This window comes from Microtus pennsylvanicus, chromosome 8, assembly GCF_037038515.1.
Source record: "Microtus pennsylvanicus isolate mMicPen1 chromosome 8, mMicPen1.hap1, whole genome shotgun sequence".
Classification (NCBI taxonomy): Eukaryota; Metazoa; Chordata; class Mammalia; order Rodentia; family Cricetidae; genus Microtus; species Microtus pennsylvanicus.
Genome location: NC_134586.1, coordinates 98,276,744 through 98,300,180, shown reverse-complemented (window position 1 = coordinate 98,300,180; position 23,437 = coordinate 98,276,744). Strand labels below are relative to the sequence as shown.

The following is a 23,437-nucleotide window of genomic DNA, read 5'->3' as shown; positions in this document are numbered from 1 at the left end:
CCAGACACTGATGGTACAACTTTGTTTCCCATCAGTAGGTGTCACTCAAATCTGTCATGTGTAGTCTCTTGCTGAAGACAATGTCTTCTATAGATCCCCTATACAGTTCTGAGATTTTTCTTTAGGTTCATTTTATTTTCACTTATATGTATGTGTCTATGTGTTTATACCCCATGTATATGCAAAGGCTAGTGGAGAAGAAGATATTGGATCCCCTGGAGCTAGAGGCATCGGCTGTCATGAGCTGCCCCTTACAGGGGCAGGATAACTGAGCTTAGGACTTCTGGAAGAGCAGAAAGTACTCTTAACCGCTGAACCATCTCTCCAGCCCCTGAGATATTTATATAAAATCTCGGACATCCTCATATATACTGAATATAACCCAATTCTTTAAAAGTGCCATAGGAAAACTCACACATGTAGTCTGAATGTGGTCCCAGAAAGGGTGACTGTAATTGTGCCTACCTCTGAAGGGAAACCATTCTTTCTCATGATAAACTGTATTTCTCCGTGTCCATATGTATCCTGGCTTTCCTTCCACTGCCAAGAGCCCACAGCTGAACGAGAAGGGAAAACCGTGATGACAATTATCACCCTCGTTTTTTGTTTTGCCACCTACTTCCTTCTTTATTCCCAGAAGCTTCTGTTTCTGTCTCACCTTTGTTAGAGTTAGCAACAGCGGTTGTTGGGGCTGGCTTGTTGTTTTTCTGTTTGTGTGTATCTCACCTATCTGGCTACCTGTTAGTGGTCAGGTTCATTATGGCCAACGATTATGTAATGAATTGCAATGTTTCAAATAGCATTTCTTTTCGCCTGAGCATGTGTTTTGGGGGAGTAACGAATGTATTCCTCCTAGACAGTGGTGTATAAAGACCTCCTTTAAACCCTGATGGTCACCCTGCCCTCTGAATAAAGTCCTGTAGCTACTGAGTGTCTGCATCCACCCAAGGGAAGAAGTCAGAAGCAGCATTGAGAGACGACACAAGTATGAGGAAAATACTTTTTTTGTAAAAAAAAAAAAAACGTGGGGGGTGGGGGTGGATATAGGGAAAGAGGCAAACCTTGGTTGAGAGAAAACACTTATATAACAGATAAAAATGGCACATATCCCTGAGCTAACTCTTGGATTCAGTGACGACTCTCATCCACCCAGTATTCGAGACTCTCTCCCGTCCATGCTACAGATCAGCTGTAAGCAGGCCCTTCCCTGAGAAACTCGTGCCTGGACACTCAGAGTGGACAGCTCTCGTCGCTGTGTCCTTTGCTAGGGTGGGGAAGCCATTAGCTCTGGCTGCCCTGCTCCTCCCTGGGAGAGCAAGCTGTTCTTCAGGGAAGAACAGAGAGGAGCTTAAACACCATTCCCTGGGCTTCCGTCACTGGCACCTGACACACACCCCTTTTTACAGGTCAGGGGACTGGGAGGAGGAGTTCATGGACTCCCAACACCCAGTCAAGGCTCTCCCTGCTGGGTCTACCTCTGCAGCTCACCTGTTCAGAACCTGAGGAGGCAGAGGGCTGTTTTTCAGAGTAATTCCATGAAGACGTTGCCACGATCTTCAGGGGGTCTCCTGGCTCCTCCCCCATCTCTCCCTTCACCCTAAGTTCATGGGGTGTGAAGAATCTATATGTTCCCAACCTGTCAAAACCACCACAGCCGTGCCCCAGTTCTGCCCCTGAGAAGTTGGCTGCACTAATGAAGCTGTCTTCTTTGGCTGTGTTCCGAGGAAGACATCTCTTCCTCCCTCACCAAGAGCAAACAGAGATGTGGGGGGACTCTGTGCCTGCCTTGTCCTCTGTCTTAATGAAAGCTTGCAATTTCATGGCAAAACTGACAACTAGATGCTCCATTTTAAACTCCAAAAGGATGAAAATGGGGAAGGGGCAGAGATGGGTTATCCCGGGTCCTCTTCTGCCTTAGACAGAGCAGCCTTGGGCTTGACTCACATTGCAGGAGGAGCCTTGGCGCGAGCCCTGGGACTTAGTCAAACCTGATGGCGCAGACGGCTGCAGGCTGAGGCCCAAGCATCACAAGTTCAAGGTTGACATGGGCTACAGATTGAGCTCGGGGCCAGCCTGAGTAAACTTAACAGGACACTGTCCCAAAATAAAATAAAGGGGTGGAAGCACAGGAGATGGCTCAGAAGGTAAGGCACTCCTCACCTTGCAAGCTTGATGACTTGGGTTCAGATCCCCAGCTTCTGTGGAAAGTCCATGTGGATAAGGCACCTGCAACTCTAGCACTTGGAAAGCAGAGATGGGATCCAAAGAGCTGGCTAGCTAACCAGGCAAGCCATGAGCTCAAGCTGTCGATTCACCCGAGAGAGACCCTGGCTTACGGAGTGAGACCCTGGCGTCCAGGAGAAGCTGGAGGGTCTGAGGATGGCTCAGCCCTCCCATCTACTCACACACACACGCAAATGTTCACACACACATACACACCATACAGTCACAGACACGAGCAAAACACACCTTTTTTTTTTAAAAAAAAAAAAGTCAATTAAGGGGCTGGGGTTCCACACAGTGGTAGAATGTTTATGTGGTGTGCACAAGGTCCTGGTATAATCCTAAATAAAAAAACTGAAAGCTGGACAAGAAGACTTGACTTCCGGGAGTCACAGAATACATGCTTCGACTTGCACCACTGTGGACACACAGCTTGTTCTCTCTCTGCTGGATGCCAACTCCTCCTCCTTCCTGTCTCTGCCAATTAGGAAAAGAATGCTTCACGAACTGCCTGGCCTACCTGCTCCCAAGCCAGTCACATGGAATTACCATGTCTTCTCGGGCATAAATATACATCAGATGCCTGCTATAACATTATTAGCATAATGAATATTCTAACATTAAAGCTGGTGGCAAACATTAATCCTTGGGGAATACTAATTGCCAAGAATATGATTATCAATCTGTAAGGGGCAGAAGGGATTGAACTTAGGAAACCAAAGAACCATAGTGCTTTTCAAGACACCCAGTCTGTCACAGCATGGCATCTATCCATGTGTGTGTCTGTGTGTGTGTGTCTGTGTCTATGTGTCTGTGTCTGTGTGTGTCTCTGTGTGTTTCTGTGTGTGTGTCTGTGTCTGTGTGTGTCTCTGTGTATTTCTGTGTGTGTCTGTGTGTGTGTTTCTGTATGTGTGTGTGGGTGTGTCTGTATGTGTGTATCTGTGTGTCTGTGTGTATGTGTCTGTGTGTCTCTCTGTGTGTTTCTGTGTGTGTCTGTGTGTGTGCCTCTGTGTGTGTCTGTGTGTGTGTCTGTGTGTGTGTCTGTGTGTTTCTGTGTGTGTCTGTCTGTGTGTGTGTTTGTGCCTCTGTGTGTGTCTCTGTGTGTCTGTGTCTGTGTGTGTCTCTGTGTGTGTATGTGTATGTGTGTCTGTGTGTGTGTCTGTGTGTTTCTGTGTGTGTGCCTCTGTGTGTGTCTCTGTGTGTCTGTGTCTGTGTGTGTGTGTGTGTATACCCACCCACTGTCCCTCCCCTAGCTGGATTCCTACTAACAATTTTTTAGTTTATTTTTTATCATGTTACTGTAGTAATAGAATTGAAATCTAATCGTGTCACTGAGGGAGAATTTTGAAGAACCAGGAGCAGCCTGGGAGCTTCTTCACTGCTGATTTCAAAAAAATATATGGTCATCACATCTGGGACATATAGGAAGGTTAAGCTGAGTAACTGTAACTAGAATAAGATCTAAGTTCCAAGTCTTTTTTATTGTGGTGGTGAGTGAGGGGTGAGCCTGTAGCTCACTATGTATCTTAGACCAGCCTTAAACTTGGGGCAATCCTCCTGTCTCAACCTCCCAAAGCTGTGATCATACTATACCCAACTAAGAACTAACTTTTGAGTGTTTTTTTTTTCCGCCCACTACATTCTGAGGGCAATCTGTGTGGATGCAGTTATCCCCGCCTTGTTAGACACATGAATGCGAATACTTACTAGAATTGTGGAGCTAACGCTGAGGTAAGCCAAGAGCTGTGTGGAGCTTATCTGCAAAGATAAACAAGATATAAAGAAGAGAGGACCTATGCGGGGCTCCAGAGGAGAGTCACGCCACTGCCTGGCCTTTTGGGGGAAAGCCTTGGAAACTAACTCAATGCAGACGTAGGTGATTAGAAGTCGCAGGTCCTCCTCCTGCCCCTCCCCAAAGCAGCCAATACCAGACAGCTTCAGAGGCCAGCATGGCCCAGGTCTCCAATGCTTTGCAGGAACAAATCCAGAAGGCTTCGAGATCAAAACCACCCTAGCGGCCCTCTGTCAGCTACCCCCTTCTCTGCAATGACTTTCTAAAGAGGCTCAGAAGGATGCTCAGGGTGTGGAGAGAGGCAAGAAGCAGGTCCTGGGTGAAAACCCAGGAAAGATGTCACCCTGACAGGTTTGAGGTTTAGTGGACTCTTACTGGCTCAAGCGTGGAAAATGGATGAGAGGCAAGAAAACAGAAGACAGAAAAGACAAAGTAGGCAATTTGGCTAGGAAACCCAAGCAAGAGGCAATTCAAGAAACCCGAAGGATGTGAAATTGATTAGACTTGCTGATGGATTAGGACTTGAAGGAAAGACAGCCATGAGGGAAATTCCCAGGTATTGGCTTGGCAGCTGAGTAATAGAAAAATTCTATAGAGATCAATCTGAGACGCTGCCGCATGATTACGGGAGTCCTCTTACACAAACTTCTTAGCCTGTGTGCTTGATGTCAAGATGATAAATTGGTGACTCAGATCTTAATTCAATACTCCATGGTGACATGTGTGAAACAGGGGCTTGCCACTCAAGATCCACAGAGAAGAAAGGAAAGTGGAGGCGGAAGATGGAGAGAAGGGGGTGTGTGCACACGGCTACTTCCTCAAACGGGTTACTGCAATGAGTCTTTGTCCCAAATAATGGCAAGAAGACATTATTAATTATGAAAGCTCGCCTTTGGCGTAGGCTTGTCCCACTAGCTCTTATAACTTAAATTAATCCATTTATATGAATCTACATTTTGCCTCTTGGCTTTTTGCCCTTCTGTCATTCTGTATGCCTGAGTCCCTCCATATCTTGTTGGCAGCTCCTCTCATGCCTAGATTCATTCCAAGTTTCCTCTCTCTGCCCAGAAGTCACACCTATCTCTGCTGCCTAGCTATTGGCCATGTGGCTCTTTATTAAACCAATCACAACAATATATCTTCGCGCAGAGTACAAATACCCCACAACAGGCAATAGCACACATTCGCTCACGTCAGAGGAGGCTGCCTGCCACAGGGACATGCCCTACCCAGCTTGGCGGAAATGGTAGCCAGGATGGGGTGGGTCACACCACTTGTAGTACAATATCTTCTATTCGGAGCCAGAAGAGAAGTGATTATAATGGTAAGGGTGACATTGAAGGGTGAGCCACAGTGCCACCAGGGATGAAGAGAACTATCAGCCAGGGTCTGGGAACCAAGCCCTTGAAGCAACACGATTGAATCGGCACTGCTTTAATGTTCTGTACGGTGCCGCACCCCCAACTGCTAGATGTTAACACGTGGTAATTTACATCTGAACCATCTCATAGGGCCTCTGCTCAGGCTTTTTCCCACCTCCAAGGTTAATAGCTCCGCCTGTTGATGTCCCCAGTCGTCCTCTGCAATACACCTGAGCCCACTCCTGGCCTGAGACATGCAAGAAAAAGCGAAATCCAGAAGCTTAAGATATAGTGGATGCTGCACTGGCCTAGATAAATAATTAACACACGGGGCCAAGTCTGGGATTCACTACCAGACGGTAAGTGTGTCAGCACTGGAGGTCATGTGGCTGATGTTTTGCCTTCCCTGGATGTCGAACGAGAGGATTTTAGATCCACAGAAGCCAAAAGTGTATTTGTCTCCCTCGGTCTTACCTGGCTCAAAATCCAAATTGGTCCTAGCAGCCCACTCACTGGTCCCTCATTTATTCACGCTTTAATCATTCTCTCAATGTGCATCCTTAACCCCATGCCCAGGGTCTGCAACCCAGATCGACACAGAACCCGGTGGTCCGTGAGGGGTGAGGCAAGCTAGACACAAGCAGAAGTGTTCGTGGCCATTCCTAGGAGCCATCTGAAAAGAGACCCTTGCTTCCCACCATAACCAAGAGGATGCAAGCCCAGAGTTGCCCTGGTGACAGGGAGTTGCCCAAGAATGATGGATGATCTGGGAGAGCAGAGGCAATGAGGAGAGCAAGCTGAGATACGATTCTATTGCTGTGATGAGGAAATTTGGCTAAGAATGGCCCCTGTAAGCTCATGTGTCTGGCTGCTTGCTCATCTGGAAGTGAAACTACTTGAGAAGGATTAGGAGGTGTGGCTTTGTTGGAGGAGATATATATGACCTTGTTGTGTGTCCCTGGGTGTGGCTTTGGGGTTTCTAGAGACCAAGTTAGACCCAGTGTCTCTCTGTCTCTCTCTGTCTCCGTCTCTCTCTCTCCCCCTGCTGCCTGCAGATATGGATGTAGCACTCCCAGCTACTTCTCCAGTATCACATCTGCCTGCAGGCTGACATGCTTCCTGACATGATGATAATGAACTGACCCGACTGAACCTCTGAAACTGTAAGCCAGCCCCAATTAAACATTTTCCTTAATGAAAGTTGCTGTGGTCATGGTGTCTCGTCACAGCACTAGATCACAGACTAAGACAATGTCTAAGGCAGTGTTAATAAAGTATTTAACGGGGGACTTTCTTATTCTGTTAGGTGGTTAATCCATGACCATCATGACGGGAAGCAGACAGGAGTGGTGCTGGGGCAGTAGCACCATCGATGATGAGATGAGAGCTTTACATCCTGATCTGAAGGCAGCAGGCAAAGAGAGTGAGGCTGGGGCCATCCCGAGCTTTTAAAACCTCAATTCTCACCCCAGTAACCCACGTCCCACAAGGCCACACCTCCTAATCATTCCCAAACACTTCCACTAACTAGGGACAAAGCTTTCAAACATATGAGCCTATGGTGGCCATTCTCATTGACACCACCGTACCAGGTCTCAGGGACACCGTGCCAACACTGCCTTCCTGCCAAAGCACCCTGGTGACTCCCAGTAAGCAGCTAGCACACAGCTCCTCTCCCTTCCTCTCTTCAACCTAAACCTGCTTGGGATGGGCCACTTGTCAGGGTTTCCAGAAAAATCGTCACTGTTAATTCAACTTCCAAGTTGCAGTTCATGACCCAACCTCCCTCAAAAATCCCTTGCCACAAGTCGGATGTTTCCACCAGTGGCCCCGAGCCACTAGCCTTACTGTATAACCTTGCAATGACATGAGTCAGCCAATTCCCTGCCATCAAAACAGTATCTCTGTCACGTATAATCAAAAGACCTGCATGAAGCATATGCAAAATTCACTCAACTCTGAGTTGAGAAATGCCATGGATCTTTCCCTGTGTCCTACAGTGGCCAACGCTCAGTGCTCCAGGAGGGACAAACTCAATGAGGATGAAACCCTCAGAGTGTGGCTGTAGGGTATCGCACACGACATCTACAGGGTGGGACCCACACCAGTTTCCAAGTCCTCCCTCAGAGGGTTCTCCATGGCAATGAGCAATGCCATCTCTGGACCCGTTCCTCAGCCTGGAGGCATCTCCCAGGTGAGAGCAGGCTCCCCAAAACTAAAAGGATCAGATGACACTCCCAGCGGGGAGGACTGAAGCAGATGGCAATGTGCTAATAACCGCACCAGCTGCCAGTCTTTGGAGAGTTACCACAACGCTGGCTCCAAGTTACACGGTAAAACATCGTATTTCCGTTGCCCTGCTTGAAGCTTGAGAAAGAACCCCTACAGCCCTCATATCTTGTCTGTCAAGGGGGGTGGTCACAAAGCCATGGGTTACCTTATGAGAAACTTCCATCAATGTATACAGATTAATCAGCAAGGACCCCCAGTTAAAAGGCTCCTTCTGTGGTCCTGCCTGTGCAGTTCTAACAAATTTAGTGGCTTTCTCCCTAGTGATAGTTACAATGATGGGGGAGTCTTCAGCCTACAGTACTGGCCCTACATGGCCTATCCCTGCATCGTTCTGTCCTGACTGAGCATCCAGACCCTGCCACTGACCTGAAGTGAAGAATATGACCAAATAGTCATTTTGGGTAGGCTGTGCATTTGGGGCAATCATGGTTCGATCTAAACAATAAACCACCAGCAGCAATGGGTAGGGTTGGGGGTGTTCAGTTGACCTGCCAAGGACCACACGTAAAGAGATCCACAAGCCTCTGTGTTCCACAGTCATTGCTGGGGACCAGATCTGACCACACTGGATCCACAAGCCTCTGTATTCACTGTCATTGCAGGGAACCAGATCTGACCACACTGGAGGCTGCAGGGGCAGGCTGCACAGGTGCCACCCCAGGGAAGGGGGCTGTAGCTGAAAGTCCTTTGCTCAAAACCACCAATGCCTGGTGACGCTCAATCCACTTGGCCAGAAGAGAAAGCAAATTGCTACCAGAGCACTCACAAGAAAACAACATTGTAAAACTGTGTAATGAGAGGCAATCTCTGGGGCTGGGGAGATGGCTCTGCAGGTAAAGGGCTTGCCGCACAAGGACCAGAGTTCAGATCCCTGGTACCCATGTAAATGCTGCATAGGTTAAGTCCCAGGATGTGGGAGGCAGAGATGGGGAAGCCCCAGGGCAAGCCGACTAGTCAGGCTGAGTGGCTCTGAGAGCTTTGGGTGTTGTAAGAGATCATCTCAGTATATAAGGTAGAGAGTGTGAAGGAAAACACCTAATATCAACCTCAGGCCTATGCACGCAGATTCAATGTACCCACACATGTGAATACATACACGTGCGCACACACACACACACATACACACACACACACACACTAGAATATACCTCTGTGTTTGTAAGTGAGTAAAACCCCCTGCTAGACGAACCAGTCCTGAGAACAATGACCCTCTTCCAATCTGAACCCACTCCTCGGCTTCTGGTGACAACGCTGGCTCCGTGGCTGGGATGGCGCTAGTTTTTAATTGCCAACCTGACACTATGTGGAGCCTCAAGGAGAGACTGACTAGGTCAGGTCAGCCTGTGGGCATGTTATCCTGTGGGCGTGTTATCCTGTGGGCGTGTTATCCTGTGGGTGTGTTATCCTGTGGGCATGTTATGAGGGAGCATCTTGATTGCCTTAATTGATATGAAAGTGGGTGGCACCACCCCCAGGTCTGGATACAAAAGAGTAGTGAAAGCTAACCGTGTACCAAGCAAGCATTCCCTCCCTGCTCTTGACTCTAGGTGTCATGTGACTGGATGCTTGAAGCCCCTCCCACTGTGACTTGCCCGCAGTGACAGTCTGTCCTCTGAAGTTGTAAACTAAAACAAATGCTTTCTCCCTTAGGTTGCTGTTTTGTCAAGATATTTTACTACAGGAACATGAATGAAGGACAATGGGCTCCCACCCAAAGGACAAGGAGAGCGAACCTCCCTAAGCAGCTCCTTGCCCATCTCTAGTCCAGCCAGGGTGTCCCTTTCTGGTTCCTGCCAGCAGTCACTGGTGTGTCCTTCTACCACCCCAGTCTAACCCTGCACATTCTCCACGCTCACATTTCCACCACCATCCCCTCGGCCTTCAAGTCCAGACCCTGTCCAGATCCACTGGGCCACCCCCACTCTGGGGCAGGAACGTTAGAGGTCGGTGTTCTGCCTCTCAGTCCCTCTCTAATTTGCCTGAGGGACCCTCCCCCTCATTCCTCCAGTCTCATCCTGGCTTTCCTCTGCAGCCAAGCTGAGCTCCTCTGGGTTTCTTCTCAGACCACACAGAATCTGAACCTCACTCAGTCCCTCCATTGACTGCTTCAGAAGCAATTCCCAAAACACTGATGCAAAAGAAAGCCCAACACTCAGTCTAACTAGTACTGAGTTTGTTGGTGTCAGTCTAACCAGTACTGAGTTTGTTTGAGCCATCTCAGAGAAAGGTAACCACATACTGTGGGAGGACCCACACACACACCAGCTATTGACCCGTTGTGAAATTTCACAGCTCAGAGGAACAGAACATTTGCTCAAAGGGGCAAGCAGTTGCCCAGGGTGTGGTTCAGAAGATGCCAGGAAGCCACTGTGCTACCTTTCCCATAAGGGTGACACAGCACACTGGAGCAAGGAAAAAAACTCCATTGCTGAATCAGAGTCGGGATAGACTCAGAGTCCCCGTCTCTGGGCTTCCCCTGGAGCAGGCATGCACCAGACCCAAATGCCATTAGACTCAGAGTCCCCGTCTCTGGGCTTCCCCTGGAGCAGGCATGCACCAGACCCAAATGCCATTAGAGGTGTCATCATGTTACACATCATAGAGAGGAGTGCTGGGCTTCAGGGGACCTTGGCCCTCCCCCGGTCCCCCTTCCTTCTCCTCCCCACCCCCAGGAATCATTGCACACAGCACTGAAGGTAGCCTATACCCTCTCTGCTTCCACCGCCGACAGTGGGTCATTGAGGGTCAGGTTTCTCAGAAGGCTAGTGAGCTGGAGAGGGAAGGAGACGGGCTTGTCCAGGCCCAGAGGATGGGGACAGGGAGCTACCAGCTATGCTGAGCAACCAGAGGCAGGGTGGCTCAGGGTGTGGAAATTAGAAGAGGAGAAAGGAATGGTTTGTAAGCCATTCTGTATGAAGGGCGAGACTGAGTGTCATGGTTCACAACTCCTGCAGGACTCAGTCTAACACTTTATTACGACTTCCAACATTCACCATGTGAACTTGCGGCCCACCACAAGGACTGCTGGACCACAAGGTTACGGAAGCCTTTTAACAATTCAATAGACACCCATTTAAAAGGAGATAATGAAAATTCAGCAAGTGTTTGCAGTCAGCTATACCGTCATTTTGGAGAACATGAAATGAGTGTTTACAGGAGAAAATCCCTCTCCAGAAATATGCTATCGAATGAATGTGAGCACTCCTTGGGGATTTACAAATCAAGAGTGTGTACCCTCTCTTCCCCTCCCCCCACTAAAGAAATTTAATAATTATGTCGCGGCTAAAATCAAAGTCTTTGGTGGACTGTCTGGCCACTGAAATTCAATCAAGACCCACGCAGAGTCACCTGCTCCCCTTCGGAAGGTCTATTACATTTCTCCCTCCTCCGTAATGAGCGGAAGTGTAAATGAAAGAGGAAAAAAAAACTGTCGAGGAAGGCAGTTACATGAAGCCTCTCATCTGGGGTCCTCAGGTAAACAGATTAAAGGGACCACCTTTATTCCAAGGGTGGAGAGTAATGTGATAAGCCTGGCTCGAACAGGATATGGAGACATCGGAGATGCCGATGAGAGGGAGACATAGGAAGCCACCCCACCCTTACCAACGTGCAAGAGAGTGATACAATGCTAAAAGCAGGCTCTATGCATCTGTTAGATGCAGAACCTGAGTCTCCTGAACAGCCCTTTACAGTACTGCAGGCTCACTCTGCCTATGGTAGTCTTCTTCCTTGATCCTTACCGACTGCTGGTGTTTCGCAGAGCTCTACAGTGTATATAGTGACAAGAGACTCTTATTATTTTCCAATGATGCTATTTTAAGATTTTGGTTTTATTGTTTTTAACTATGTGTATGTGCATAGGCCCATGCATGCCCGTGCAGGTGCCAGCAGAGGCCAGAGGTGAGGGACCCTCCCAGAGCTGGACTCACAGGCAGTTGTGAGTTACTTGACACGGGTACTAGGAACAGAACTCAGGTCCTCTGCATGCGTGGTGTGTGTTCTGAACTCCTGGGCTATCTCTCCAGCCCCATAATGCTATTTTTAATTCTTGTTAATTAATCATCTCAACCACATCAAAGTTCCTAATTCCACTATGTATAACAGAGAGAGCGTTCTAGAAATTTTGATCATAAGAATGACGGCATACTTAGCACCACCTCATGGCACAAGTGAGAGATGAGAATGAGCCCCAATATTTGAATCCTAGAAAAGAAACAACAGAATTTTTTTAATCAGTGTAATTGTGTACAGAAGAAGCCATACTGAGAATTTCAGAAAGAACCATTGATTTTCTTATCACTGAAATTTTCAAGCAGATTTTCATGTAAATCAACCAAAACTACTTAGATAGAAAATAAAACCTAATTACCTGAGTTTAAGAACTCAGAGATTATGCCCTGCAAGATGGCTCGATGGATGAAGACAGATGGCTCAGAAGGTAAAGGCGTCTGCTGCCAAGCCTACGGACCTCGGTTCCATCCCATGCGGTAGAAGGGAACAGCTAGCTCCTGCAAGCTGTCCTCTGACCCACACATACATGCAATAAGTAAATAAATAAAAAAACATAAAATTGTTAGGAAATTCACAAATCACATATTTTCTTTATAACAAAATGCCTTCTTTGACTTGATAACCTAAGGAACAAATAACTGATAAGCCATATGCGATTTATATAATTAACAAAATTCTTGAATTGTGAAGTAACATATGCCAAGAGAATATGTAAACACCACACATACTCTTTGGTGCCAGAATTCTTCCCCAAACTTGAACTTTTCTATATTTAAAATGCGCACATTGTAGAGGGCGATGAGAATTCGGGATATAGTTCAACAACAGAGCGCTTTGCCTGGTGCATGAAGCGCAAGAAAAACAAAGTACCTTAAAGTAAAATAAAGATAAAAGACAGAGAGAACAGTTTACGTTTTAACACGGAAAAGCGAAGGAGAGGTACCAGTCACCTCGTAAAGCCACCTTGAAGTTTCAGGGATCCTCAGAGGCAAGGCACTGACAGCCTCTCGGGACATGGAGCCTAGCACAGTGCTCTCGAAGGAGGAGACGGTTGTGGCGGAGGATCTCAAGCAGATAAAAAGACAAAGAGCCCAGAGGGACTGATATCCTGAGGGCCAGCCAGATTCCCTTGCTGGGGCACAGGTAAAGAGGGGATGGAAAGGACCAGCTTGTACCAACCGAGGCACACAAAAGGAGGCAGAAAAGCTACGAGAGGCATATGCCAGAAGCAGGGGAGACCTTAGGCTTCCGGCTAGAGCAACAGCTGAGCATCTCGACAGACTTTGGATGTCAGGAATGGATGGAACATTCCCAAAAATGGCCTGTAGCACAAGAAGAAATCCTGCTCGCTTATTCACAGCCTTCCCACCATTGGGTCACTTCACACCAAACTAGAGCAGAAAAAAATTTACCTTGGTCATATGTAACCAGTGGCCCAAAATAAGGTAGCTCTCATATCAGTCAATAAACTATACCACAGAATAAAGAGCTTAAGCTTGAGAAAATTTTTAAAAATTGCTATCACAGAAAAAAAACACACTATCAGAGCTGGAGAGATGATTCAGCAGTTGAGAGCACTGACTGCTCTTCCAGAAGGCCCAGGTTCAATTTCTAACACCCTTACGGCAGCTCACAACCATCTGTAACTCCGGTTCCAGGGGAACCGACACCCTCACACAGACATACATGCAGGTCAAACAACCAAAGAACACAGAATAATAAATCTTTTTTTAAGAAAAAAGTCATGAAATTGTCTTTAACCCAACATCGTGTGGTTGCAAGAATTCAGATATCGATATGACAAGATCTCGAAGTGGAATGGGCTCAGGAAGCGGTGGCCCAGCAACCACAGGAGGCAGACAAGCAGTAGCACCTAGAAAAGACGTGAAGAGAAAAGTAGGAGCATCCAAAGAGAAGGACCACAGAGGCCAGTTCTCAGAATGCAGAGGACCTGCAGGAAGTGGCAGAGGAGGTAGTGATGGGAAGTGAGAAGCACAAAGAAAATGGCATGTGCAGAGAGTCACGGAGGGATAGAGAGGAAGTCAGAGAGACTGACCACCGGACTCAGCCTGGGTCCTGTTGGTGTGCCAATGTTGATTGATACTCAGAGCACAGAGATGGATAAAGACAGTGAGACACACAGGGAGAGATGGAGAGACAGACAGAGAGACAGAGAGTCAGTGGGAGACACACACACAGAGAAGGAGTTGGAAAGAGAGAGCTAAGGAGAGAGACAGGGAGTCAGAGATAGGGAGATATAGACACAGAAGTACAGAGACAAAGAGATGCAGAGAGACAGAGAGACAGAGAAAGATGGAGACAGAAGGATGGGTGAAGGCAGACCCACAGAAACAGACAGAGAACGTCAGAAAACTTTCAGAAATGAAAGGTTTTCATTTACAGAAGCAAAATATAAGCCCCGGGGAAATTTGACAGAACAGGATTAGAAATTGATGAGGAAAGTAATGATGAGAACTAAAATCCTACCAGCAGGAAACTTACAGGCTCTTTCTCAATTCATAGTCAGATGAGAAATACAAACTGGAATTGTATTGCGAATGGGAAATAGCAATAACTAAAAGGTTCCGTGGTGGAACTGATTGATTGTTCATATTTATAGCTTAGATCAGGGAAGAAATGAATAGCCAATAAGCATATGCATTAATAACTAGAAAATATGTGAATAGCTCATCAAAAGATGACATAAGATGGATGGAATAAGGCAAAGAGTAACTGCATTGGCTCAAATCAACATGAAATATAAAATTAATCATTTAGAGATTTAGAAAATTGAAAAGAATCACCATGATAAATCAAAAAGCTATGAATAACTGGATATATAAATATAGAGAACAAATATTATCTAATGCAATTTTTAGAAATACAAAACCACCCATAAACACCATAAGGAATGTGGAGAGGGACATTTGAAAAATCACAAGGCCACATTCCTGAGCTTCCTGCAGCGATGAGAATCTAAGCAGAGGGGACTGGTTCCTGGCAAACAGAAATCATCAAAACTCCCATAAGAATGGGAGTTCAGTGCTTACCAATTGCTGTTCAAGAAAGAGAGGACACTGTTAAAGTGTAACCCAAAAGCAACACCTCCCCTGGAATCAGTGTGTTTACATGATTTGATAGAATTCTAGCAAATCTTCACAAAGTCCGTGTCTCCTGTGTTCCTGCAAGTCTCTGTAGATTGTGGGAAGGCTCTCGACTGTGTCAGAGCATGAAAAAGGAAACTCCATGCATGGTAAGAGTGCAAAACCCTTAACAAAATAATTAAAAGAATACTACGTCATCAGTTCTACTATCACAGACCTGCAACCCCAGCTACTCGTGGGACTGAGGCCGGAGGACACAAGTTCAAGGCCAGCCTGGGCTACAGAGTGAGTTCAGCGCAAGGCCAAGGACCTAATAATACTCTGTTTTAAAATTTCTTAAATTGTATGTTGATTACTATAATATATTATACTACTGTGTTATAGTATATACTATAATATACTAGATAACATATTACTATATATATAATACATTACATATATTTATTATAGTAATCTCAAAATATAAGCAAAGTTAAATATTATTCAATCCATTGACATAGAGCATTATACAGATATGTTAAAATTAGAAATGAAATGATAATTTCCATATATGATGCAGCCATTTTACATATTAGTAACTATTTTAATTTTAAAAATCCCTAAATATAGGCATAGATGGATGATTTAGAAGTATAACATGCACAAAACCGGAGCAAGCTATGGCCTGACAAAATCCCAGCATGGAGCAGGAAAGGCGGGCACACAATCCCACCGCTCTGAGGACCTATTGGCATTTGTGAGCCATTGGGAGAGAAAAGATGAGTTTTATTTAATTATGTGTGCCTGGTAGGCTGACCACATACCATGGCAGACTCGACTACTCCCTAGATTAGCTAGGCATCTGAAACAGACAAGGAAGGAAAGAAGCAAAGAGGAGGAGGAGCAAAAGGAGGAGGAAGAAGAAGAAGGGGAGGGGGAAAGGGAAAGGAAAAGAAGGGAGAGTGGGAGGAAGAGTTGTTGGGAAGGGATAGCGGCTTGCTGTCTATGGCATACAGGCAGGACAGGGCAATGGTTAGAACACAACCCTTGTCGGCAGTGACCAGACTCTAAGGAGGCCATGCTCAGCTAACACCGACCACCAAATGCATTAACTTCCTCCTGTTGCCTAGTCCTCACTCGGGACAGCAGACCATTGTCACCCACCTTGTGAGTCTGCGGGGAGGAGGAATGAGCAGAGCCATTCTTACAGAACACCGGGACACACTTCCAGATAAGTGGAGGAAAAGTAGAACTGCCCAGATTCTTCCAGGATAGAAGGTCTCACTGCATCAAAAGGGAAAAAGATCAAATTATAATCTTTATATATCATGGCAAGGCGCTTCATAGGTCAATATTCGTTTTTAATACTTTTGGAGACAGACAGGCTTTGATTAGCCAAGGATGGCCTTAGACTCCGGATCTTCCTGCCTCCCTTGCCCCAGTGCTGAGATTTCAGGCCCATTTCACGGTTTCTGTGGTGGGGGACATTCAATCTAGGGCTCCACGCATCTGAGGCAACCAATACTATCGACTGAGTTTTGATCCCAATCCCAAATCTTCTTGGACACGGGACCAGACGTGTGATCCCTCAGTGCAGCCTAAAATATAAGCTCTATTTGCGTGAGCTAAGCATGTGTGCCCGTGTTTACCATGCACTTCATCTTAGCTGAGTACACTGTCTCTGCTTGACTGTGGCCACCCTGAGTCCCCACAAAGTAAGAGGAGACAAAGGCAAAACACCAGAGTCTATGTCCGAGCATACACAATGGAATCCTCGCAGCTTCGGGCTCGCATCCAAGGTCCTCACTCATTCTCCAATACAGAAACTGCAGCTGCTTTCCCTTGAGTCTGCAGAGCAGCCGTGACCACAGCAAAAGGAATCCCAGGGCCCTGTGCACACCATGCAGACAGCGAATGTTCTCAGTGGCGCTGTTTGCGTTGTTGGGTAGTTACATATATCTGTATAATGAAATTTGGTCATTTTGGCCTCCATTCCCCTCTCATCCCCCTTCTTTCGTCCGAGTTCAGTCATCCGATTACAGACCTGTCACATTCCCTTCTAATCCTCTCGACTGCTCGCTGTTCAGGGGGGTCAAAGAAGAAAAGCGTGAGGTATGATGATTCTTCCCCAAACACAAAGTTAGCTTCGTCTCTGTGCCAGGTGACGGTGCTCACGATGAAGTAACACAAAAAGGGGGTCAGAGCTCACTCCTCCACACAACTCACAGCCCAGAGCCTCCCCCAGGGTGCCACTAATTGACTTTTGAAGTCAGTAAATCAAACAGGTTAATTTGCATCTTATTTACATTTTAGGAAGTGCATGTCACTCAGATATCTTCTATACAATCTATCTACACAAGGCTAACGTGTCCCCTACTTTCCTGACAAAAAGGACAAGTCAGTCTAAAGCAGGCCATGCTCTTTCCTCAGAGCCTCCCCACCCTGTTCCCAGGTGAGCCAGTGCAGGGCCCAGTCCTGGAGGGTCCTCTCCACCGCCCAGAACAATCTCGAGATTTTCTCTGCCGTGAGGGTACCCCAGGCCACTGAGAGTGCCCCTGCATGGCCATGTCACAACAGGCACTTCTAAGAGCCCGATGAAGACATGTTTGAGAAGCTCCAGAAGTTTCCGTCATTCCTTGGATGCAGCACAGGCTCTATCTCCTCTGGGAGGTACAGTGTTTATCACCCCCAAAGCATGTGGCATCATCTGTGGTCTAGTAGTCTAGGTTCTGTCAGCAAAAACCTGGAGACCTAGTGTGTGTTACCAATTGGAGGTAGCCTGGAGACCTACTGTGTGTTACCAATTGGAGGTAGCCTGGAGACCTACTGTGTGTTACCAATTGGCAGGTAGCCGAGGTCCCAGCTCGCTCCATGATTCTACTAGAATCAGAACATCTGCATTCATCTGAAGGACCACTGGGGGAAGGAGGTGGAAATTTCCCCCAAACACCCGAATCTACAGCAATGAATGCAGATAGCTTCCCTAGTTCCTGGCCCTGGAGTTTCCTGTCAGCTTGCCCTTTGGAATCCCCTTCTGTCCTTTCTAGGGTGGACTCTTAAACTTAACCTGAAACCCTGATGTGTGTGTCTGAGAAGCCACATATGCAAATGGCAGAGGTGAGCCCCCACCCTGGGTAAACCCCAGAAGAAGCTGCTATGGTTGGTAGACTCTGAGCCTGCTTTTAAGAGAAGGAGGCGTCTGTCCCGCCATCACCCTAGACTTGGCCCCTGGCTTGAAGCCCTTTGTCCCTTCCCTCTGCCCTGTGCTAAGCACACCCCCTTTCAGTGCTGGAGGCAGGGGGATCTCATTAGCACTAGCTTCCTACTCTTTTATTCTAGCAGTATTTTTAATAAAAGGCTTAAGGGAAAAGAAAAGATTGGCTGATGTCCCCATCAAGACGCCCACTAAAGCAACTGGAAGAAGCAAGGGCTTGTTTGACCTCACAGTTCCAGGGTACAATCTCTCCCAGAAGGAAAGTCATGGTGTCAGGAGCTTGAGGCATCTGCAGGCAGGAAGCAGAGAGGCGCTGCTGCTCAGCTCACTTTTCCTTTAGATTTAGTCCAGGACTCCAGCCCGTGGAATGCGTCTCAGATGGGGTTGCTGTTGCGGAGAAGAGACACCATGACCACGGCAACTCCCGTGAAGGAAAACATTTCATTGGGTGGCTTATGGCTTCAGAGGGAGAGGAGGAGGATGAGAGAGGGAAGGAAGGAAAAGGAGGAGAATGGGGATGAGAAGAGGGGGAAAAGGAAGAAGAAGGAGGAGGAGGGGAAGGGAGGGAGGGAGGGAGGAAGGAAGGAAGGAAGGAAGGAAGGAAGGAAGGAAGGAAGGAAGGAAGGAAGGAAAAGAAGTGAGAGGAATCACAGTGTTAGGTTGCTACAGTGACACCAACCAACAGTGGTGTTTAGTTTCACTGAACTAATGGTTTGGTCCACCCTCTTCATGGTGGGACATGGTGGTATGCAGGCAGACACGGTGCTGGAGAAGGAGCAGAGAGTTGATACATCTTGATCCACAGGCAACCAGAGCGAACTGACTCACTGAGCATAGCTTGAGCATAGGAGACCTGAAAGCCTACCTCCCAGTGTCACACTTCCTCCAACAAGGCCATACCTCTTAATAGTGTCACTCCCTTTGAGGGCCATTCTCTTTCAAACCACCACAGGATGGTACCACCTACCTTTAGAGTGGGTCTCCCCACCTTAGCTAACCTAGTCTAGGTGACTAGAGGTTTGCTTTCCACCAAGCCTAGATCCCATCAAGTTGGCAAGTGATTAACTAAACTTAATCACTGAGAAGAGGGTTTTAGGGAAACCCACTGTTTTGAGTACCCCTTCCACGGATCCCCCTGTTCCCTGATAAGAGTTGACAAGCACATTCTGAGACGTTGCTGTTACCAAACAAAGTGCCAGGAGCCAAGAAGAAACATAAGATATTTCAACTCTGTGCTCAGAAGGTCATCAACCTACACAGGTTGACGTGCATGAAATGGCTGGGAGTGACTGAGACAGACATCATCAAATGAGCAATGACAGCAAATGCTAGAAACTCCAGTACCCTCAGTGTATCTGAGTCAGAACTTCTCTCACACCCAGCCTCTAGCCTCCCTTCCAGATGTGCTCGCACTGAGGGCCCAAAGCTCCAAAGACCAAATATGGTAGGAACAACAATGACCAACAAAGATTTCTGGCTCCCTGAACTCTGGGCATCTAGTCACAAAGGCATCGTTAATTCCTTGTTTCCCAGCTATGAAGCCCTCCATCCAGGGTCTTCCAGTCCGCCTTCCTGTTGACCTCAAGATCCAGCCACTCACTCTTGTCTCTGCCTCCCACAAAGGGCTCCACACAAGGGCCCTCAGCATGCAGTAGTATGCAAACTGTCAGTAACAACCCTTTGTTCCAATGTGAAATCTAATTCTGTGATACTGCGTGCATTACGATACACTGCAATTTTTCCTAATTCCAGTTGCATGTAAATTAATCTGCTGCATGGAAACCACTCCTTAAGACAAAGGAGACTGATTTCCCGCCACACTCGTCACTATCAATTTTCCTGCCTCATGGTACTACAGCCTGTGGCCTGTGGCAGCATCACCTTTCATAAATGACCTAAGGTGACCTCGTGCCATATAGAAGGTAGCATAGCCACTCCTCCACAATTCCTCCTGGCCATTCCTGAGGGGACTTCCCACCTACTTCCTTGCAAGCATGGTAATTTGTGTGTCTGGCTTGTTTTTATTTTGTAAATTAAGAAAGTGTCCAAATTTAAGTTTTGGGCTTCTCTCCCTATCATACTTTGCTCCCTCTGGGAATATAGATGTGTCACCTGTGACCATCCCCTACACCAGTAAGTAACCGACCCGAATCATGCGTGAAATCAGAAAGGCCTGAGGCACAGAATAGCAGAGGACTCTGCACTGTATCGGAGAGGCTGGCTCCATAGGGAATTCTGGGAGAGAAGCTCAAGGTCACTCATTTCCCACGTTATCTGCGTAGGCCATCAGAAAACAGGCAGAGGATATCTAGAAGTAACAGCCTGCATTCACGAGGGCCAAGACGCAGGTCAACCCCCAAAGGTCACATCCTTTCCTAAGAGAAGAGGCCTTCAGAAGAAAGGACAATGCCATGTACTCGAAGCCTAAGTTAGTGGCAGTGTATCCCTGAACGTAGCTTGAAGATTCATCCTCTTCCCAAAGGGCCAACTGTTTGTGATGCAGCCTACCATTCACCTTGCACGCCACAAAGGAGAACTTTCACTTCCTAATGTGTACCAGCAGCACACAACACCTGTCGTTAATGGTAAATGTTATCTTGGGAGCAGTTTTAGTAAAATCTGAACACGAGTTCAATTTAAGAGCTAGACTCAATAAATAAAATAAGAGTTGGGAATCGGGCCACACATAGAACAAGAACAATAGATAAGACACTCAGCTCAGTGACTTAGGCAAGCTGTATTTAGGGGCTGGAAACATGTAAAGGAGAGAGAAATTTGGTCCAAGCTCTGGACTGACCTTAGTGTAAAGCATTATCCCAAGGGTTGACTACTGTGATTGATGGAAGCCCAGCTGTTGTGACTGGATGAGATCTGGCTACATTCTTCAAAAGTGCACTGGGGGCATGCTTCCTGCTAGTTTAGTTTTGATGCTGTTCATTGCACAGAAGCTCAAAGTCAAGCCAAGTGGATGGTGTAGGCAAATCATCTCCAAAAACTTGCCTAACTTACAACGCTCAAGACTCTGGAAGGAAGAAAAGAAGGGAGGGGAAGAAGGATCGAGAAGGAAGGAGGGAGGGAAGAAAAGGTCTCTATCCCTATGGAGTTGTGCCCTCAGAGGCAAGGCACTCTGAGTCTTTAAGGAGTACCTTATATAGGACTGGAAAGATGGCCCAGTGGTTACGAACACAGACTGCTCTTCCAGAGAACTGGGTTCAATTCCCAGCACCCACAAGGCAGCTCACAACTGTCTGTTCCAGGGGATCCAACAGCCATGGCAAAACACCAATGCACACAATATAAAAAATAAATAAATTTTAAAAAAGAAGTACTTTCCAGCTCTAGGACATAGGGGCCATGGTTTACTTCCCTTCTAGCCCTGCAGATAAGTTCTTCTGAGAGTTATGTAGTCTGATGCTGGAATCCATTAGGGAGTGCTTTTCTCCACAAAGCCGCTTCCCTCTTTTGAGTCAGACATGGGTTGGGTGGTTGGGGGGGGGGGGGGTGTCTGCTAAGTATCTAAGGCTGGAACTCTCAGAGCTTTTGCAAGACTTCTTGTTTGAATATTTTTATTAAGGTTTGAGCTTACAAAGAATCAGTGTGCTCCTTGTCAGCAAATGACACGGATGCAAACTAAACAAACATAAGCAATCCACCATTCCCCGCACCCTAGGTCCACACGAGGTAGCCGACCTGAATCTGGCGATTCTGCATCCTCCCTGCCCTTCAGTGCACTGTGGTCCTTTAGGGATGGGGCTGGGAAGGGAAGTTTGTTTTCCATGAATGGTTTAATTATAACATCATCATTCACAGAGTATCCCACAGGCCCTCCTCTGTGGGAATGCACTTCCGGCTGACATTCTGAGGGAAATCTGGAAGTGAGGTGGAAGATGGCTTAAAGTAGAATTGGATTATTTTACCAACTCGGCAAGAAATCCACACAGATCCTGTTGAGCCGCCAGGTCACATGATCTACTCACTCTTAATAACATTCGGAAGAATTTATAAATAGCATTCATGCCATAAACAGATCCTTCCCAAAGAAGCACTCTGAACAGGCACCGGAAGCAGGTCCTGTCAAGAGCAGCTCTCCACCTGGGCATCCTCAGGGTATCCATGCAACAGGGAAGGAAGATGAAACAACTCAAAAGCATCCTGCCATTCACGAAAAGGCTGGCATAAGATATCATTTCCATCTTTATAATCCTAACTTGAGAAGCCCCTGGTTACCAGGAGGCTCCAGTTAATAAATACTCTTGAATTGTCTAATGAATAAGTATAGTATTTGCTAAGAAAATGAGAAAACAGCAATAGAAGACCATCGCATGCGTCTGGCATCAGTCAGACCCTCTGCCCTCCACCTCATTTGCGCTCTCTAATATAATCCACGTGAACGCCCACTCCACATCCCTTGGGATTATCCCCTTTGGCTGAGGCTTCCAAATGGCATGAGCAAGACTACAAAACCTCTGCTCTGTGTGTGGACTTTGATTAGCAGGCGGACGGCCCCCGACTACCTGGCCACTGTCTCTACACTTCTCTCCTGCAAATTTAAGACTGGTCCTGTGGATTTGAGACAAGAGTGGCCAGATGCAGACAGCACACCCCTGAGGGCCAATCCAGACTGGAGGGTAACTATGTGATCTTTGGCCTAAATCACTGCCAATGGTTTGGGCTCCAGCAGTTCTCAAAAGGCACAGCTGGTGCGATTCTACCTCCCCACCCCCACTGGCCCTCGACCTCCGATGTATTCTTAAAAGGAAATCCATCTGCTATAGAAGCCATCTTGGACTCTCTCATTGTTTGAGGGCTCAGTCCATACCAGTGAAGAAGCCGTGATATCAGGAACCTGAAGCTGGTCACTGCATATCCACAGAGCCGGAAGCCCAGCAGGACAGGAAGTGAGTTCAGCTATAGACCTCAAGGCCCGCCTCCCAGAGAGCCACTTCCTCTGGCTAGGCTCCACTTCCACAGGCTCCATAACCTGCCCAAACAGTAGCCGCTGGGAACCAAGCTAAACACCGGAGCCCATGGGGGATATTTCACAGCTAAAGCATGACGCCCCGCAGTGGAAACTAAGCCTGGAGCTTGTGTCATTCAGGTAGGGGTGACTCTTCCATCCACCTTCCTTAACTGCCCATTTTCCTTTTCTGTCACCTGGATCCAGGGCACTGTTCATGGTGAGAACGGAACATTTTAAGCACAAAGTTCTCCCAAAGACAAACTAGTCCATGAACTTTTTAATGACTTCTATATTTAGCCCACCTGGTTTTCCTAATCACTTAATGATTCTAAAATTAATATGGATCACGAAGGGCTGTTTTATCTTCCTAGGGGAGAAGATAAAAAGCTATAGAAGAAAACGTGTCAGCGTGGATACGAACAAAGGGAAGTAGGCCACATGGAAGAACTCTCGAGTTACAGCTCGTTCTTAGAGACACAGCTATCCTGTCTCTCTAACCAC

At 47.1% G+C, this 23,437-nt stretch overlaps 1 long non-coding RNA gene across 2 annotated transcripts in view; it reads right to left on the bottom strand.

The window, feature by feature from the left end:
* Positions 1-23,437, bottom strand: part of LOC142856543 (uncharacterized) — an 81,177-nt gene that overhangs the window by 54,191 nt on the left and 3,549 nt on the right. Inside the window, exons 3-5 of one of the 2 annotated variants that reach the window (XR_012911656.1) lie at positions 15,927-16,046; positions 3,931-3,981; positions 2,553-2,700 (exon numbers count right to left, since the gene is read on the bottom strand). This is a non-coding gene — a long non-coding RNA (uncharacterized LOC142856543). Of the gene's footprint in view, positions 1-2,552; positions 2,701-3,930; positions 3,982-15,926; positions 16,047-23,437 lie in introns of those variants that run through there. The other variant, XR_012911657.1, reaches the window with a different exon arrangement.